Here is a 21,257-nt window from a genome sequence, read left to right as displayed (position 1 = left end):
ACTATGGGCAGCCTTGTTTTGGTCAAAGGTGCTAAGAGGAATACGTTGTATTCCCTTTCTGTAGCTAGTGTGGCTGATCACATTGTGGGGATCACTGAGAAACCTCCTGCTTCTTTATGGCATCAGCGTTTGGGGCATATGTCACTGAAAGGTTTGAAGTTGTTGGCACATGTAGATTACATTCCCGTTTCATATTTTGGTGGTTTTGAGTTTTGTGAGCATTGCCTTTATGGTCGACATGCTCGGTCTTCTCATAAGAAGAGTGTTCCACACAGATCTTTGGAAAAGCTAGCTTTGGTGCATAGTGATGTATGTGGGCCGATGCCCAATGCTTCTCTTGGAGGTGCTATGTCCTTTTTTACGTTCATTGATGATGCTAGCAGGAAGGTATGGGCATACCCCATTCGTAAGAAGGATATGGTGTTTGATATATTTAAGCAATGGTTGGCTGTTGTTGAGAACCAATCAGGTTGTAAATTGAAGTGCTTACATACGGACAATGGGGGTGAATTTATGTCTCATGCTTTCACTACATTATGTGTTGAGAAGGGTATACGGCGTGAGCTTAGTGCTCCCTATACACCTCCTCAAAATGGTGTGGCAGAGCACATGAACAGGACTATACAGGAGAAAGTCCGTAGTATGCTTTCTATGGCTGGTTTGTCAGATGGATTTTGGGTTGAAGCAGTTGCCACTTCTGTGCATTTGATAAATCGTTCACCTAGTGTTCCTTTGGGCTTCAAAGTGCCTGAAGAGGTATGGACAGGTTTGCCACCTTCGTATGGTCACCTTCGTGTTTTTGGCTGTGAAGCTTATGTACATGTACCTAAGGCAAAACACAGCAAATTGGATCCAAAGAGCAAGAGATGTATCTTCTTGGGTTATGGTAGCTCTGGTGAGATGGGTTATCGATTGTGGGATCCTATTGACAGGAAGATTGTGCGCAGCCATGATGTTGTTTTTCATGAGGACTCTATGTATAGAGCATCACCGCGAACGGTTGAGGTTTGGCGTGTGATATTTGAGGAGGATGGTCATCGGTATGATGGTCCCATGGCTGCTCGTGGGCAGCCCATTGACCCTCAGGTGGGAGATCAACCCTTGTTGGGAGATCATGTAGATGTGGGACAACCAGATGCACCTCCTGCACAGTTTTGAGGCGTTCAGAGCGGCGTGCAAGACAACCTCATCGTTTTGTGCCTTCTATGGATTATGTATTGTTGACTGATTGCGGGGAGCCATCATGTTATGATGAGGCCATGTCTAGTGTTGACAAGCTCAAGTGGGAGCAGGCTATGCAGTCAGAGATGGATTCGTTGGTCCAAAATGATATGTGGGAGCTTACTCGTTTGCCAGAGGGTAAGAAGGCACTACCATGCAAGTGGGTTTACAAGATAAAATTGTGTTCAATGGATGCAAAGCCTAGGTACAAAGCAAGGCTTGTGGCCAAAGGATTCAAGCAACAGAAGGGCATTGATTTTGATGAGATCTTCTCCCTAGTGGTGAAGATGTCTACTTTGCGTTTGTTGTTTGCTTTGGTAGCTACAGAAGACATGGAGTTGAAGCAAATGGATGTAAAGACAACTTTCTTACATCCGGACTTGCACGAGGATTTGTACATGGAGCAACCAAGTGGGTTTGTTATTCATGGTTCAAAGAAGATGGTATGCCGGATTCTTAAGACCTTGTATGGGTTGAAGCAATCACCTCGTGAATGGTATCGTAAGTTTGATGCATTCATGAGTTCATTGGGCTATGTACACACTTATGAGGACCCATGCCTCTATACTCGTAGGGTTGCAGATGGTAGTCTTATTGTTTTGGTTTTGTATGTGGATGACATGTTGATCATCGCAGGGAAGTGTATTTCTGATGTGGATGCCTTGAAACATAGGCTACATGAGACCTTTGCCATGAAGGATCTTGGGGATGCCAGTCATATTTTGGGTATGCGGATCACTCGTGATCGTTCTCGCTGGGTGCTCTTTCTTAGTCAGAAAGAGTACATTGACAGGGTGCTTGAGCGTTTTCATATGGAAGGGGGGAAGGCCATTAGTACCCCGTTGCCTCCATATGTAAAACTCAGCCATGATGACTGCCCTCAGACAGATTTGGAGACTGCAGAGATGTCTCAGATTCCCTATGCGTCAGCGTTGGTTCCTTGATGTATGCCATGGTGGCTACGCGTCCAGATCTTGCTCATGCAGTTGGTGTGGTTAGAAGGTACATGTCTAACCCGGGTAAGCGTCATTGGGATGCAGTGAGAGGTATTCTCAGATACTTGAGAGGGACTTCAGAGCTGTCCCTATGTTATGGCGAGAAGGATATGTCTGTTTGCGGATATACAGATTCAGACTGTGCAGGGTCAGTGGACTCAAGGAAGTCTACTAGTGGCTATGTGTTCACAGTTGCAGGTGGACCGGTTTCGTGGGCATCACATTTACAGCCATGCGTTGCTTTGAGCACTACAGAGGCTGAATATATGGCTGCCATTGAGGCTGCCAAGGAGGCCGTATGGCTCTCACGACGAGTGGGAGATCTTGGTATGGTTGGTGATGCTCCAATGCTACATTGTGATAGCCACAATGCCATAGCGTTGGCACGGAATCCTGTCTTCCATGCGAAGACACAGCACATTGAGGTGAGGTATCACTTCATACGAGAGGTGCTAGAGGACAAGCGCATAGAGCTTGTCAAGGTACACACTGACGATAACCCTGTTGATCTACTCACGAAGTCGTTAGCCTCACAGCGGTTTGCACACTGTAGATCGCTGATGGGTATGGCTTGACTTCTTTTGCTATACTTTGGCCACTTTAAAGGCACAGTGCCTTTAAGTGGGAGATTGTTGGGTTAAAGGCCTGTGTGCCCGCTGCCCGTTGTTCAGCCGCCCATGTACAACCATTGTTTTACTCATTCATAATAACCATACTCATAACTACACATTGTAGTGTGAGTACCGCCCCGCCACACACTGTGTCTATCTCCTTCTTCGTGCTGGCTCTCTGTGTGTGTGCTCTCCGATCCCAACAAACCAAAGGAGTATGAAGTAAAAGGTAAGGAGAAAATGGTTTGCAGATTAAAGAAGAGCTTGTATGGTTTAAAGCAAGCATCAAGACAGTGGTACTTGAAATTTGATCGATGGATGTTGGATCACGGATTCACAAGATGCAACTCAGATCACTGCGTCTACACAAAGATGGGAAGTTCATCATCCTAATGTTGTATGTTGATGACATGTTGATTACGAGTGCTAACATGCAGGACATCAAAAACCTAAAAAAGGAGTTATATAAATCTTTTTCAATGAAAGATTTAGGTGCTGCAAAGAGGATACTTGATATGAAGATATCAAGGGACAGGACGAAGAAGACAATACAGCTATCTCAAGAGGATTACATCAAGAAGGTACTAGAAAGGTTTGCAATGTAAAATGCAAAAACAGTTTCTACACCTTTGGCTGGTCACTTTAAACTAACCAAGGATATGTGTCCAGAGACATAGGAAGAGATAGTCTATATGTCTGAAGTTCCATATGCTGCAGCGGTAGGTTCTCTTATGTATGCTGGTTTAGACAAGGCCAGACATTGTACATGGAGTGGGAGTTGTAAGTAGGTTCATGGACAACCAAGGTAAAGAGCACTGGCAAGCTGTGAAGTGGATACTTAGGTATCTAAAAGGGACAACAACAAATGCTTTGTATTTTGGAGGAATTGATATTTTTCTTCAAGGGTATCTGTGTAGAGAGCTCCGTTATTATTATTATTATTATTATTATTTATTTCTATTTCTTTGTTATAAAATAAGATCAACATGGGGCAGGTTCTCATGATGACTCTAAGCCGAGAGGTCATCTTTGAATGAAAGCTCTCATAATGACGCAAACCACTCTCGAGCATCTCCTTGGAGTGAGACCTTGTCGGATAGCTATTGAGTTCTACAACACATATATTTCAGACACGAATCTTTGTTCTTTATCTTGTCTTGTACCTTCCTGTTTGAAAATCTACAGGGATTTATCCAAATTCGATTCCCTTTTCTTTGCTTGCTCAATATTCTACACTCGGTTCTAATGTTGAGAAACACGGAGAGTCCTGCAAAATACTCGAAATAGCATATAGCAAGCCATAAAAGAACAAATCTACATACCTGACAATTTGCAGAAATCCAAATCAAACTAAACATGAGCAGAGAGAGACAGAGAACGAGATAGAGCAAGAAAGAGAGCGTGCGGACGCATCTCCTAGAGCGGAGTGCTACGCCGGCACGGCTAGAGACAGGAGAGAAGAGGAGAGAAGAAGACACAAGCACTGGGTGAAATCTCCCCCCGTGTAAGAGTGACCATTTCCCTCTTGCACGTATTTGATTTATAGATTTCTTGAATGATCAATGTGAGTACAAACTAGCCGGCCAGTCATAAATGGCCAAATTAAAAGAGCACTTGAATAATAAAATGTACATAATATACATATTTGTTCGCATAGGCCTAGATCGGTCAAGCCTTTTCCACCTGTCAGCTACAATAAATGTAAAATATCAATTCCATCTCTCTCTCTCTCTCTCTCTCTCTCTCTCTCTCTCTCTCTCTCTCTCTCTCTCTCTCTCTCTCTCTCTCTCTCTCCTCCCCCCCCCCCCCCCCCCCCCCCCCCCCCCCCCCAACTAGCCACCATGCAACATTGCAGGTGTGGTCGCTTAATGAGCAGTAGCTAGCCGAGCTCTCTCTTTTTTGTCACCTCACAGCCACACACAAAAAGAAACACACACACACACACACACACACACACACACACACACACACACACACATAGCAAATCTCGGTCAACCCCCTGTTTAGTCCTTGGTTGGCATGGCTTTGATTGCAGTTGCATACCCTTCAACCTCAGCCAAAGCCATTCATCTCTCTCTCTCTCTCTCTCTCTCTCTCTCTCTCTCTCTCTCTCTCTCTCTCTCTCTCTCTCTCTCTCTCTCTCTCTCTCTCTCTCTCTCTCTCTCTCTCTCTCTCTCTCTCTCTCTCTCTCTCTCTCTCTCTCATGGCGGCGCCAAGTGATCCTGTGGATTTCCCTGCCTTGCCATGCATGGGGCACCATTTTGTTTTCTTTTACTACCCATAGCGAGTGACTAGCAACCACCCCCAGTTGCCAACCCTCATCCACAAGCGGTGCCCTCCCTTTATCTATGGGTGCTAACACTACCAATATGTGCCACTCACTCACGTTCTCTCCCTTTACCTCCCATGCAGTGGCAAGTCAAAAACGCAGTTTACTCTTCTATGAATGGGGCACCATTTTGTTTTCTTTTACTACCCATAGCGAGTGACTGGCAACCACCCCCAGTTGCCAACCCTCATCCACAAGCGGTGCCCTCCCTTTATCTATGGGTGCTAACACTACCAATATGTGCCACTCACTCACGTTCTCTCCCTTTACCTCCCATGCAGTGGCAAGTCAAAAACGCAGTTTACTCTTCCATGAGGTGTGGAAACCCTGCCCAAGATGGTGACTTACACCTCTATATCTCTCTCCCCAGGTCGTAAGCTACAGCAGTCAGTCATCTCACTACAATTGGCATTTAGTATGCAAACCTTAGTACTCCTTGGTGGATGCCATAAGCTACAAAGTCTCATACAAATCACCTTCCTTGTCACTTGACTCCACTAGCAACAATGTCCGGAGGGGAGTCGCGGTGTGTGAGGATGTCTCCTTGTTGCTCATTGCCGATGGGTGTCGCATCCTTTGCTTCGGATATATCTTCTCTGACCTCGCCATGACCGACAACCAACCCTATTTGCAGGCACCATCAGCCCCCATTCCCTCTTTCTCTCTCTCCCCCTCCCAGTATGGCTACCTACATTGCTGGATATTGACGATGTTCTTCAACGACCGATGCAATACCAACTCGGACAGCACCCGACGTCAGCCTTCCTCAGATATTGATGTTCATTTTAGCTTTTATTATACTTCATTTTAGTTTGTACCCAGACATTGTATTAGATCCATAAGGATTGTATGATTTTGATCCCATACCCCTTTTAAAGACCGTTCATATAACATTTCATTTCATTTCTCGCTCTCTCCCTCGTCTATTGCATCTGGCGCCCCGACAACAAGGGTGCCCCCCCCCCCCCCCCCCCCCCCCCCCCCCCCCCCCAACTACCTACAAAAGTGGACATTGAGGAAGCTCTTTGACGACCAGTGCAATACTTTCTTGGACAACATTTTTGCCTTTCCAGTATTTCAATTTACTTCATTTTCTTTTTGTACCCGGACACTAGATTAAATCCACAAGAATTGTATCAGATTGGTCTCATAGGCAATTTTGGCATTTTGAAGACGTTTAATATAAGAATTCCTTTCATTTCATTTCTCCCCCTTGTAATTCCAATTTATCCTTTGTTGACTGTGGTTGAATCTGGTTCTCCTGCTCAGCTGTGTACGCTTCCAAACCGTTGCAGCACCAATGGTCACTAGTGCTTGTCATTTTCGTCCTTAGCAGCGTCTTATGTTGCTATCAATGCTCTGTCCACTTGTGCCATTTCCAATGAGCTCGCAAGGCTAGATGCAATTGCTGCTCGGAAAACTAAGGATTGCCTTATAATTTTTTTTCTAAAAATGATTTTGTTTAAGGGAATTGTCCCATGAGGCCCTAGTGTTGTTGATTAGTTTTTATTCTCTTTTGAATTACTTGTTGACGTTTAAAACTTTCTCTATACATCTTGGAGATATTTTGCGGTATTTTTCATCAATATTAATTTATTGATTTCACCTTCATCTGCATCATATTACTATCCTTAAGTTTTCAAACATATGTGATATGATCTTTGTCACTTCACTATATTCAAGGTTCCGTTATTTTGGTAATCCTCCACAAAGCACAAACTCTCCAGCTAGACTCTGGTAATGGCCATCCATAATGCCATGAATACAATTAGCGATTCACTATATCGTCATTAATGTTGCGAGTTAGGATCATATCAAATACCTCATATACATCAGTGCATCCCTTGCACAACCAATGGATGCATAGGAATTGTCAGTTTATTCAAGCTGAACTTTCTCACTAAAGGAGCATGGCAGACATGCCCAAACTACACTGTCCACAAAATGTTGTAATTTAATTGCATCTTCCGCTTATACTCCTTACCTCATGCCCATCACCAATCTATAAGACAACACAACTGACAACATATGAGTAGTTGGTCTGTCTTCATGAAGAAATTAACAGAAACACTATTCGACAACTTTATGTTGCTCATGTCAATGACCTCACATTGCACATCACCACACATACTCAAAAATTGGACTTACCGGGAAGTCATTAGTACAAATTCATGTTGCTCATGGCAATGACCTCACATTGCACATCACTACACATATGCAAACATTGGACTTACCGGGACGTCACTAGTTTACTGCAGCAGTACTTTTTTCTATCTCTATGCAGGTTGACTCACAAACATCAGAAGCTTAGGGCTATGGTACGAGCTTGCAAAATGGTAAAAAGCATTACCAATACCAACTTAGGGATAGCTCCACACTCATTGACCTTACATACACCTTCATATGTCCACACTAGACTCGATCTGTAATCAATCACTGAAAACACTTACACACACACTCGCTTGTCGATTCAAATGATACACACACACACACACACACACATATTGTATGAGTGTCTCATTAATGTGCAAATCAACATCCCTAAATCATAGTAGACGTCAATAAGTAATCAATGCAGCTTTGTCTCTTACATTGAGCTCTACAATCAAATCGGGTATGGTTCCTGCATTTTATGGTGACTCTACTTTATCTATGCTATTAAGTTAGCACTGCAAAGTTTTTATTCTTGTTAAGTTGTCTCTCACATTACTTTGGTGTAGGTTTGGCAGTTGCATCTTTCTCTTACTTGTGCCTCTCTCCACACGCACACACTAGTATATATATTTTTCAATGCAATATACCATCCAAGTACGTACATCCAATACCTCCTTGCTTTCTTTTATTTTGAGCTATGAACCTAGCCATTTCTCATATGGTGGCTTGAACTCCACACTAAAAGGAGTTTTTACCAAGAACATTTGACATTAAGCTATGAAGGTACTCCCACGCGCTACGATACTTTGCATTCATGAACAAACAGTTGTAAGTGATTTGCTATACTCTAAAGTGGTGTCAAACAGATAGTAAACATTTTTCTCTTTTATGTCTTGTTTTGTCCATTGGTCACATGCACAAAGATTTGTCAATATAGGTAGTGTGCCAATGCTCATCTTGGTTTAGATTCGCCGATTTAGGCAACACCATTTTTTTGTGCTGACCCGCCGATTTAGGCAGCATAACAAGAAAATAGAAATTCACGATTTTAAACAATACCAAATGCAGATTTACTGATTTAGGCAGTACGTCTTATTGGTGTAGATTCATCGATTTAGGCATCACCGATCACGAAATCATACTGCCATGGCTGGCCACCACTGTCCTTAGTATGATTTTCTTACCCTGGTATATGTTGGCAGATATTTGGATTTGCTATATGATGATTTTCTATGGCGACGGTATTTATGGAATTGAAGTTCATATTGATCAGAATTGATTTATTGTATGATGAGTGTGACCAATGATATCTTGACTCATTAGGGTATGACTTGTATTGCTTATTCTAGTGGTATGGGACACTAGAATAGGTAGTATATCGATGATGACAGGCATAAGCAATATTGTTTAGTTAAAAAAAATTAAATTTACTATGTGATATTTTGACGCAGAATACTAATCATTGTTTTTGACAAGTATCCTTTGCAGATTCATACTTTGCAATTGAGGACAATTGCTTTCCAACGGAGAGGTATGTAATGAAATTGATATTTTGGAATTTACTGCAGCTGACATGTGGAAAAGTCTTGATCGAGATAGGTCTATGTGAACGGATATATATTTTATGTACATTTTATTATGCAAGTGCTCTTTATGAGCTTTGGCTATTTATGACCCGCCAACCAGTTTTGTACTCATTTTTTGAGCATTCAAGAAATCTATAAGTAAATACGTGCTAGAAAGAAATTCTCACTCTTGCACGGGGGGAGATTGCACCCAGTGTCTGTGTTATTCTTCTCCCCTCTCCACTCTTCTCTCTTGTCGTGCCAGCGTAGCACTTCACTGTAGGAGGTGCACATGCACATGCTCTCTTGCTCTATCTCGTTCCTTGTCTCTCTTTGTTCACTTCATATATGTTGTGTAATTCATTAAGTATGTAGATTTGTCCATTTATGGATTGTAGTGTGCTATTTTGGGCATTTTGTAGGGATATCGCGCTCCCGTTTGTAGCAAGAGGTGCTACTGTTGGCATGATTCATGCGATGTGAGTACGTCACGTGTGAGACAACACCACTCTTTGTGGGTACGTAACCATGCAGAGAGACGAGGCATGTCTCCTTTGCGGATAGGCTGTATGATGCTCCAGTTTGTGAGCATGTTGACCTAGTTGTGCAGACAGTTGTGCAATAGGGTTTGTCATTCATGAATGTGATGACATATATGGATGGCTTGAGCGTTGAGGATCCAGTCATTCATGGATATGCTTAGATCAGAGTCTGATTCGTGTGAGTTGGAGCTAGACATTTCTCTTGCCACACAGGGTTCATGACAGACAGATGCTCTTGGTGCACATGTGACATGATGCGATGGACATGAGGATGGATTCCAGGGATCAGAGTTCGGGTGTCAGAGTGATTTCCATGAGTTGAGTTCTGAGCCAGCTTTGATTGAGATGGTCAGATTGGCATAGATTTCCAGGATTGCATTAGCATTCGAGAGTCTCATGTACAAGATATTGATCTCAAGACTCGAGATTGCATTTGCGTTAGGTTCATTTGTAGTGGGAGCAGTCAGCCATGCAGTGGTTGATATTGGCCTTGAGCATAGAGGCACTTTGTAGTGTATGGTGAGATACATGTAGGACGTGTGTGGCTTTGATGAGGAGTATGTGGTCGATCGCTCTATACTTTCTCTACAATTAGAGCTGGATGCGCACAAATTTAGTGAGCCAATGGGCGTTGGCTGAGGTCATACTTGTGATGGCCTTGTACATGTTTTGTACGGTTTTCTTTTCACTCTCACGGCCACATTGGCCTCTAGATAGTGGGAGGTAGTTGGGGTAAATCCCCATGTGGCCGGCCAGGTGCCTGCCCGCTGTACTTATTCATTATGTACATAATAAAATAAGGGGGCGTTGTCAAGAAGTGTGCAGTGTGATTAGGAAAGCGTCGGGCCATTGATTGTGAGGATTCATAGCAAATTCAAGCAAGGCGTAGATGGCCTTGTACATGTTTTGTACGGTTTTCTTTTCACTCTCATGGCCACATTGGCCTCTACATAGTGGAAGGTAGTTGGGGTAAAGCCCCATGTGGCCGGCCAGGTGCGTGCCCACTATACTTATTCATTATGTACATAACAAAATAAGGGGGCGTTGTCAAGAAGTGTGCAGTGCGATTAGGAAAGCGTCGGGCCTCTGACTATGAGGATTCATAGCAAATTCAAGCAAGGCGTAGATGATTTGAAGCCAAAAAAACACTAGAAAAGAACAAAACTCCAGCCATGAAAGATCCACTTTGAAAATGAACCAAAATCAACTCAAAACTCTTGTGTGTGTGAAGATTCGGTGTAGCCTCGCTCCCAATTGCACAGATGCAGTGCTCATTTGACCTGTTAAAAACCCTAAATGTACACTTTGATTCTTCATCGTGACCATTTCATGGAAGCTTCAGTACTTCATTGGAGAAGCCCAAGTAGTTATTTGAGGAGGGAAAACCCTAATTGGAGATCTCACAGCGTCAACCATGTAGTGGAAGCAGCATGGGACTGCACTAGCACCTTGTAAAGGAATGGCTGTATCTCCTTGCTCATATGCCCAAATGAGCTCATTCTTGGCTCTAAAATTTTCCACACAGCTTGAGCAATGATGGCATCATCGTTGATGTGGAATTTTGAGCTATTTTTGATCATTTTAAGGTCATTTTTAACCCAAAAATGCCCCTGTTTGTTTGTAAAAAGCCCAAACGAGTTGAGAAAAATCCCTTAATTTGTGGAAAAATCCCATTGGGCTCAAATTTGATGTTGAACCTTAATTTTCCACTTGGTAAGCACTTTGGACACGTCCTTTACGCCGGCACATGAAACCTGCTATTTTTGGCAGAGATTGCTTGCATTGAACTTTCTATGCAAAACGAGCGTGCCACTTTGATACAATTGACATTTGTACATTCCTAAAGAAAATTAGACATAATTTAATGTGTTAAAACATGCAACAGTGCCACGTCCCCGGCCTCGCTTGCCTCGCAAGGTATGTACACGGCTACAACCATGGCATCCGTTTTCGTATATATCACACTATGTACATCATAGCATTTGGTCCCACATAACAAAAGCATTGAGAGTGAGGTAGATATTGTAGTTTCACATTATGAACGTGCCACGGCACGACATCCACCCCCTCTAAACGTGCACATCCTCCGGCATGTGCCACATATATCTTTTGCAGGTTCAGTCTTCATTTAAGTCAACATACATATCAATTTTGTCATCACTTGCAACGAAATCTAACGCATCATCCTCTCGTTCTTCATCCACATCCATAAAATTTTTATCAGAGCCTTATTCTGACTTTGTTGTGAATCAAAGGTATGTATCACCTCTTCTTTTGAATGACCTGATTCTTTTCCTTGCGATGGGAATCTTCATTTTTGTCCCATATAATTCATGCAAGGTATAAGTTGCATTCCCATGTACATGTTGAACCACATAAGGACCAAACCATCTCTTTGAAAGATTTCTTATTGTTGAATGTTGGTTTTCAAGACTACTGTCATACACCAACACCCAATCACCTTCCTCAATAGCTTTAGGTCTAAGCCTATGCCTCTTATCAAATCTGTCCTTATTCTTTAACCTTGCATCTTTCAATCATGCTATGCAATCTAAATATCTTAGGGCCTTCTTTCTAACTGTTGTATATGCAAAGCAAGAAGGTCTTCCCTACTCCTTCCATCTTCCCAAGCTAATACATTCCATGTGGGAGTTACATCCTCAATTGGCATTATAGGTTTCTGACCAAACATCAACTCAAAAGGCATATAATCAGTAACTGAGCAATGGGTTGTACGATCAACCCATAAAGCATAACAGTAACCTAGGCCACTCTCCCATTTTACCTTTGCAAGCCTTAGCCAAAGCTTTAATAATAGGAGGATTCCTACGCTCTGATTTACCATTTCCCTCAGGATTATATGCAGTAGTGAGAGCAGTTTAATGCCCAACCTAGAGAAAAACTCCATTGCTTTGTCAGCATCTAGCTCACCCCTGCCCGCTGTTATTTTCCCAACACAGCCATAACGACTAATTACATCATCCAAGAGGAACTTACATATCCCTTCTGTGCTTTGTGTTCTTAGAGTACGACCTTCAACTTGGTTGGTTAAATCTTCCTGTGCAAGCACTATGTATCTCATTTTCCATAAGCCTAATGGCATTGTAACTAGATCTACTACCCACTTATAATGCATGGCCAATGGGTAAGTAGGGTGCAACCCATCACGATCACGTACATTTGAATACATTTGACAGGTTTCATAGGACTCCACAAAGTGAGATACATCTTTATACATATCTTTCCACCAATACCTCTCTTTCATTTTAGTAAAGGTGGCCCATACACCTCTATGTCCAACATAAAGGCTCTCATGAAACTTTTTCATAAGCTCATTTTGAGCGTCCTTATCATTTAGGACTCTCATCGGCATTCCATTTCTTTGTTTTGGACGCTTCCATAAGTACCCATCTTTCAAAAAGTATACAAAGGCATTTCTCCGTATTCTTTTGAACTCTTGGTCAGTCCACCCTTCTTGCCTTGTCAAAGTGATCAGATAGCATCCAATGAGCAAGCAATCACCTTGATATAGGTCCTCTGTAAATGATTCAAGTGCATTTGACAGACAAACATGATCGCCCTTTGCATGAGAGATACTATAGAACTGTGTGCCTACATCATCACCCTCGACAACCATGTCTTCTTCATTTTCATACCTTGCTCTTGAAAGCATATCCGCAACTGGAGTATCTTTCCCTGCAATATGCTTAAATTGTGGATTCAAGGACTTTATGTAGTCAATCCATCTCAACATAGCAATGTCGGGAGTTGAGCAACTTGTGATCATTCCAAGAAGGGGTAAACAATCAGTCTCCACTATTACATTTGCTCCTATCAAATACTCTTTGTCACATTTTAAAGCTGTGACTACTCCCCATAACTCTCTTTTAACCTTTGCATAGTTGTGTTGATGAGCACTTAGGACTTTTGCTCCAAATCTCACTACATATCGCTTACCATCATCATTATTTGCCCAATCGCCCATCCAATTCCTGTGGGGTTAGTATCCACTGTCACAATTACATATCTTCCACATTCATAGTTTGCTTTCCTCAAAGTTGGAGACATAAGCAACAACTTCTTTAATTTCCTCATGGCATGTGTATGCATTTCTTCCCATTGAAACTTTTGGTTCTTTCTCAAAAGTTGATACAAAGGTTTTGCCACATGCGCATAATGTGGAATCCAGATAACATAGAACACACATGCACCCAAGAACTTTCGAACCTCAGTTACATTAATACATGTCTCTTTCATTCTTTGAATTACATCAATCTTTGTAGGACAAGGCCTTCTACCATATGGCCCGCACATATGTCCCACAATAAGAACTTCGCTCACACCAAACACTGACTTTTGCCCAGACAAGGTAAGGTTCACTTCTTCCAATCTTGACAAGATCTCATCACAATCATTGATATGGTTTGCCACATACTTGCGTCACCCCCTCGAGTCTAGAGCCACATCTATATCGCTTACATCACATCCTTTGATTGGCACATCATCAAGGAAAGGCATTGTAGTTTGCAGTATGACGTGACGTAGGACTTTGTTCATACCATTCATCATATGTGCAACTGAATTAGTCGCCCAACCCTGAGGTAAGGTGCACATCCTTACTAAACCCAAGGGTGTCCTCATGGTAGTCAGGTCCCTGCTTTCCATTGCTAGTTGGAAATGATCATACCCCGAGTAAAAATCTCCCATAGAATATATTGCCCATCCTGCAAATGCCTCTGCAAACTCATCGACAACTGGCCCTATACCCACATTTCTAATTGTCACCTTATTTACAAGTTGCATATCTTGAATAAAGTGTAAAGAACCATTTTTCTTCGGAACTGTGAACCACCTGTTTGAATATGGAGCACAAGAAGGCTGCAAAATACCCGTCTCAATCTTTTCATTAAGCAACTCAATGAGTTTTGGCAAATGAGCCTTTGGAACAGGAATAGGCCTCAAGTTCCAAGGTACATGAGGGATAGTGAAGATCACCATAGGAGCAACAATGGATGGATCAACACACCCTATCTCACAAGGCTCAATTGCAAAAGCTTTTCCATTTTTGGCAAGCATGTTTTCAAAGCATATCTTTTCAGCTTTTGTCAAACTGTCCTAGCAACCAACCTTTAACTCCTTCAAAGAATCTGGTGTGAACTTGTGTCCAATCGTTCTTGGGTCACGAAGGCTAGGTTGCAAAGTAGCTTGTTCCATCTTATTTGTGCAATCTTTTGGTAGAGTTAATGCCACTAGTTTCACTTTCTTTGCTACAGGCCAATACTTAGTCTCCACTCGTACATCAACACCTTGAGCATTTTTGAAATCCTCAATGACCTTGTAAATTTCTATTGAGTATACTTTCACGACCTCACTTCCCATACGCAAATTGAAATCCACTAAAGATTCCAAATCTTGCATAGTATCCATAAACAAACACTCATCAAACACACCTGCAATGCATTCATCATTTTCTAGCAAACCATTCATCTTCAAACCTCTTTGTACACTATTTACATGTTGTCGTTCACCCTGCTTTAAGTCCTCACACTCTGTAAAAGCAATAGATACATAGTCTGAAAATCCTACAAAACCTGTAGAAAATGTTTCCTTTGCATATACATCATGCGAGAAATTTTCTCTTCTTGTACCACTGCAATCCTGCTCTAGAATGGTACATGGACAAAACACCTCATATCCTTGTAGTCCTTAAATTCTTTGTTTGTCTTTGGCAGGGGTTGCTCTCTAAGACTTTCACACTTCCTTTCATGGTCCACAAAAACAGTAAGGAGCTATACTGCCCATCTCCCATCCCTGCTCCTTATTCTTGCATAAGCTGACCCATCATCCATCACCTTGGTTTTCATGCGAGTAGCAGTGATGTATGGCTACCCAAGGATAATTATAAGAGGGTATGTAGACATCTCCTGTACAAAGAAATTTTGGTCATCTTTCACATCCCCTATAGTCACCTTTACATTTGGACAAGCTCTGTACAGCTCTCCCGATTTGTTTGTTGCACGAATTATCCATCCATGATTTATATCGATTGGCCATTTTCCTTTTCGATAAAGACTCTTTGACATGAGGTTAATTTTCGGCCCATTATCTATCAACATAATGTATGGCTCTTCTAAGTCTCCCACTTTTACCAGGGTCTCAATAGTTGCTATTGCCCAGTGACTCTTCAAGTAGTAGCTCTTGTGAGTGTTCTCCACTTCATCTTCATCATCCAAGAAGCGAACGTGTTTTACTCCTCCCCTAGACTTATAGCATCCAAAAACAGTTTCTTCATCTTGCTCACCATAGACCTGTACACCATGTGCATTTAAAGTCTCTTCTTCACCCTGTACATGGATAGATTCAGTAAGAGACTATCGCTTCCTCTTTATGATATCAATTATTTCTTCGTGGAATTCTTGCTTTGCTATACCAAGGACCTCACCCAAGGTAAATTCCACCTTACTGTTTAGAATCCTCTCTTCCAAAACCTTTTTGAGATCCGTTGCTGCCTCTATATCGGATTGGAGTTTGTAGGCCGGACCCTTTGCTTTGGATTTTGTTGCATCCTTCTTCTTTTCTTTGGAGGCTTCTTTTATAAGCACTTTGGGGACATGCATCTGTTGCGGGGAAGGTGATCTAGGAGGCACTGTGTCATTTCTACCTCCACTCCTCGTGGCCCGCTTTGAAGGCCCTTCATCCCCATTCTCGCACCTACGTTTCTCTTCAGCAGAGGCCTCATTTGCTTTCCATTTGGCAATGTATGCATGCACTGACAAAGAGTCCACAGGGTTGTTCCAACCTGTTTCTAGCTGAATGCAGTCTCTAGCTTCATGTAAAACCTCTGTAGTTATTTTACCCTTCATAGCAAATTTTATAGCACATGGCCATAGCTCTCCAATACCATTAGATTCCTCTTCTCCAACTTTGAATGATCCCTTTTTCTTAATAGGATCCACCTTCAACCCATAGGCGGCTGCCTCAACCATTGAGATGGCATGGCTAGTAGCCATGTCCTCAACTAGCTTCTTCATCCTGCCTTTTCCAAAGTTCGTCCCAAAGAGCTTACCTGTTTCACTTAAGTGAATTTTTCCATCTTTAAAGAAAATGAGCTCCTTTGTCAAAGCGTCTTTAAAACTTTCACAATCCCATCTTCCATGGTCAGTACTATCACACCATATGCATCTAATTACAAAGCCTTCTCTGTTCTGAGGTCTTTGCCTTGTAGATTGTCTTGATGGTTGCCCCTTTGCCTTGTAAGCTTTAACTTGAGCTCTTGCATTCCCTTGACAATATCATCTAGAATGGACTTGTCACTCTTTGGAACCACAATAACAGGCTTTATGGGACTCTCAAGAACACTTGGGACTTGGAGTAGGATTGACTATTATCTTGTCTCCTCGTTGTTATCGCTTAGTTAGCAGTGAAATGGCATCTTTAAATTCATTCCAATTAGTCTTTAAGCCTTGTTCCGCATCCGTATCCTCAAGTAGTAGCTCTAGCTTCTCTTGAACCTCTTTACCTGCGGCTTGCAAAAAGAGCTCTGTCTTCTCTGAGTTTAAGGTAGCCTTCTCAGTCCTTGAAAGTTGATGATGGCGGTGTTCAAATTCCCTTAGCAATTTGGTAGTCGAAAGTCCCTCTTTTGGACGAACTACCCACTCTAAAAAAGTCCTCTTTGTTACCCTTTCAGAGTCCTCCATGAAACACTCTTCCTTCAAGGATAATTTTAATGCTTCCCAAGCTTCCCCATGCTCATTTCTAATTCCTCTTACATGCTCTCTGATCTCGGGAACCACAGCTAGTTCAAAACTTTGCACCATCTCTGCTTCGGGCACTCGGTGAAGCTCCATCTCCTTTACATATCCACAAAGATACTTTGTTACATCTTTACCTTTAAATTGGTCCATTTTCTTCACCACATATTGAAGCACTTTGGTTGAGGAAAGCTCCCTCCTTTCCGCAGCTTGCTGCTGCTGCATAAACATTGCAAAGGCTTGAAACATTTGCATTGTGACTGGATCAAACCGAACCCCCTGTTGCTCTTGTTGATCCATAGCTTTAAACCTTTGTTTTGAGACCTTTAATGAAGCTTTTGAACCCTCACTTTAGCCTACTTCGCGTCGACTTTACCAACAATGCGTGCGCAGTGCAACTAGGAAATCATCGGGCCTCTGACTGTGAGGATTCGTAGCAAATTCAAGCAAGGCATAGATGATTTGAAGCCAAAAACACACTAGAAAAGAACAAAACTCCAACCATGAAAGCTCCACTTTGAAAATGAACCAAAATCAACTCAAAACTCTTGTGTGTGTGAAGATTAGGTGTAGCCTCGCTCCCAATGGCACAGATGCAGTGCTCATTCGACCTGTTAAAAACGCTAAATTTACACTTTGATTCTATTAAGTATGGAGCCTGATTTACCCTTGTAATTTTTTGTGGTAAAAACGCACATTTATAAGGCCCCCATTATGAGGAGAAGCCATCGTGCGTGAAGGAAAATCACTCACCGGAAACCAAAATTTTAACGGCCAAGAATCAGGGGCAACTTCCGCCCCCGAGACTTTTTTTCCCCTCGCCGGAATATTCATTTTCGCCGGAATATTATGGCCGGACGGCGGTCGGAAATTGGTCGGAAAACAACCGTCGGTTGGTCGGTGGCTGGTGGCCGAATTCAATGGCCGGTGGCCGAATTCAAAAGCGGACTTGTCTTCTCAAGGGCAGCCACACATGGACGGATTGAAGGGTCCGATTTGGACTTATCTACACAAGGGCGGCTACACATGGCTGCCTCTCATAAGAGAGGGCATCCCTTTTGGCCTATAAAAGGAGGCCATTTCTACACACATTTCATAGTGTGAAGTTGATGCAACAAGGTGAGTGTGAGGTGGTGAGAGTGAAGCAAGGCGGGAGCTCTATTAAGGGTTTAATCCCTTTGTAAACTACTTCTTCTTTTGAAGTGCTAAAGCCATTGAGTAGCTGCTTTCCCGTGGACGTAGCCTACATTGGGTGAACCACATATATAGTGTGTACTCTCTCTCTCTCTCTCTCTCTCTCTCTCTCTCTCTCTCTCTCTCTCTCTCTCTCTCTCTCTCTCTACTCTATAATCTCGTGTATGTAAATCTGTCTCTCTCCATTAAGTAATCTACTAAAATATCTATTTAGCTACATTTTATTTCCTAACAGATTCTTCATGATGATGCAAAATAGGAGCGAGTCGCTACACGACATACCTTTTAATTGGGAAAGTAGCCATCTGTGCATTATCCTAAAGACCTGCCATCATTCATGAGTTGAAGATGATTGTACAAAATCATAGAAAGGGCCACATAACAAGGTGACCATGTGACAGAAGAGAAGTGGGAGTATTTGCGAGCTTGTAGCCCCAAGCTAAATCTCTAATCTCTCTTGTGTAGTGTGCTTGTGGTTATTTTTGATGTTTTTGTTCTGCCACAATACAAGGTGTACACAGTAGCATGATGCAAAGGCTTCCACTTTAGGGTAGAGCGGATTGACACAAAAATGCAGAGGAAATTCTCCAGAGGATTTAGAGGTAAACATAGACAAAAATGATGAAGAAAACACAAGGAAAAATGCAGAGATAACTGTGAACGAGCTGGAGGATGCAAAGATAGTAGTAAACAAGCTAGAGGATGTGTCTCTAGGGGGGAGATCTCTTCATAGATAGAGGAATTTATCCTCAGTTGTGCCAATATGAGAGAGAGACTGCTTAAAGTGAAAATACATTGTATTTGACACATTAACATTGAAGAGATTTGGATTGATGGTAAGAAGGTGACTACTATCATACATAGCTTCTGTTTACAGGTATTTCATCACCACCTCATGAAGAAATGGAAAGAAATATCAGCCAAGCTCAAAATAAAAAGTAATCAATATGCTTCATATTGCGTTATACATGGGGAGAGTGTGGAGCATCGTTTCTCCAGCACATGGATGCACAAATGGATGTGCCACTACTTGAAGCAGAAGCACTCTAAGGTATATGAAGCATTGAAGTCCAGCACGCCCAAGCCATCCTCGCTTGACAAGGAAGATTAGAAGAAAGCAAAAAATAAATCACACCAAAATTTTGACAAGTACAAGCAGCAGAAAGAGACAGTGAAGATGCAAGTGGAGTTGAGGAGTTCACACCACTTGGACAGTGGTGGATCATGGCGAGCTTTGACAGTGATTTTGTATAGCTGAATTTCATTTCTATAATTAATTGCAATCAACTTTCTATAAATAATTGCTGAATTTAATTTTTGTGTTGCTTTTAGTGCTTCCAAATAGTAGGTGATGATGAATTGTGAGCCTACCCCATTCGAACATAGTTACAAGCCACGATCTTGTTGAGCGTATGGAGATTTTGAGATCTTGACCTCGCAAGAAAAAACATACAAACTTCCATCACTAATTTCACTATATTAAATTCCATCACTGTTTGTATATAGGGTTGTTACCTAAATTATTTTTTTTTTGGTGGAATTTGACTTAAACACCCTAAGGAAACCTCCAATCAGAGCAGTGTACTCATGCACTACCATATCTTTAGTTTTATGCACATGTATCTAATGGCAATGGTACAATTCTCCCATTTTGCTCCCCAAATTTATTGTTTATATGTCATATTAGTTTGAAGCATTTATCATTTCTGTAATGTAGCCTTTTGCACTATATACGAATCCTTTTACCTTTGACGTTGGCAATCCCTTGTATATAATGCATTTATATTAATGAAATAAAAATTCTCTTCAAATGTCGTGTCATCTCAATGTTTTTAGGTTGAGTTGGTGTTATCCTTTTGAAAGTTCAAATATGTTTACAATGGTAAATTGGGTGTGGCAAGACCAAAAGGTTCTACCATCCCCAAATTTTGTTACTTGTAAGCGTCAATATACGCGTCAATGTATATAATATTCTTGGTTTTGTCACCCCAAAAGTTTGTATCATGTTAATGCACTGTTGATATAACATTGGATATAGGCATCAATGTAATGGAAATGGCCCCGGAAATGGCCTATGAACTTTGAGAGTAGTGGAATTAGGAAATTAGATGAAGCACTTTTGTGAGATTACTTTGTGAGCATAGCGAGTGAACTTAATTGATGGTAGCAACATAAACATGGTACTTAGTTAACTTGGCATGAACAATACTTTTGCAAGAGAGAGAGAGTTTAGAGAACATGACAACAGTTGAGGACCAAATTCCTACGGAGCCGGTCCCCCCTCCAATAGGCATTTGTATTATAGATTCCCCCATCAAGAGAGACTTGGTACAATACAATGTTTGTGTTCCATGTGACCTAGGTGATGCAATGAAGATGGAAAGCTTCATGCATCACAAGCATAACATAACCTTTGTAGAAAGCATTAATTGTCCTAAGGCCTCAAACACCTTGGAAGGTGGAGAGAGCTAGTAGGGAATGAGGATAGGGAAGAGGAAGAAGAAACATTCCATAGGAGAAAGAAATAGTTCCTCACTTATCATCACTCTTCTTGCTAGCATACATAATAGCATAGTAATGAAGATGGAGAAGATGGCAAGCTTAAGCATTGAAGCATGGCTCTTGGTTGGATTTGCATTCCATAGCCAAGAGTGCTGGTGTAGGCTCTCACTTCTCACAAGCTTGGAGAAGGAGGTGGAGTTCCTCAACTTTCACCAAGTGATAATGATCCCCCCCCCCCCCCCCCCCCCCCCCCCCCCCCCCCCCCCAACACCCCCCTTGCTTGCTTGGGGCGAGTTATAGCCTTTCCACATGCTTCATGCTCATTGACCCCTCTCCCCTAGCCAATCACATGCAGCATGCATTCAAGTACATGGGTAGCCTTTGGACAAGTGC

Source organism: Adiantum capillus-veneris, chromosome 24, assembly GCF_014529385.1.
Source record: "Adiantum capillus-veneris isolate H3 chromosome 24, ASM1452938v2, whole genome shotgun sequence".
In the NCBI taxonomy this organism is placed as follows: Eukaryota; Viridiplantae; Streptophyta; class Polypodiopsida; order Polypodiales; family Pteridaceae; genus Adiantum; species Adiantum capillus-veneris.
Note: the sequence above shows the minus strand (reverse complement) of the source record.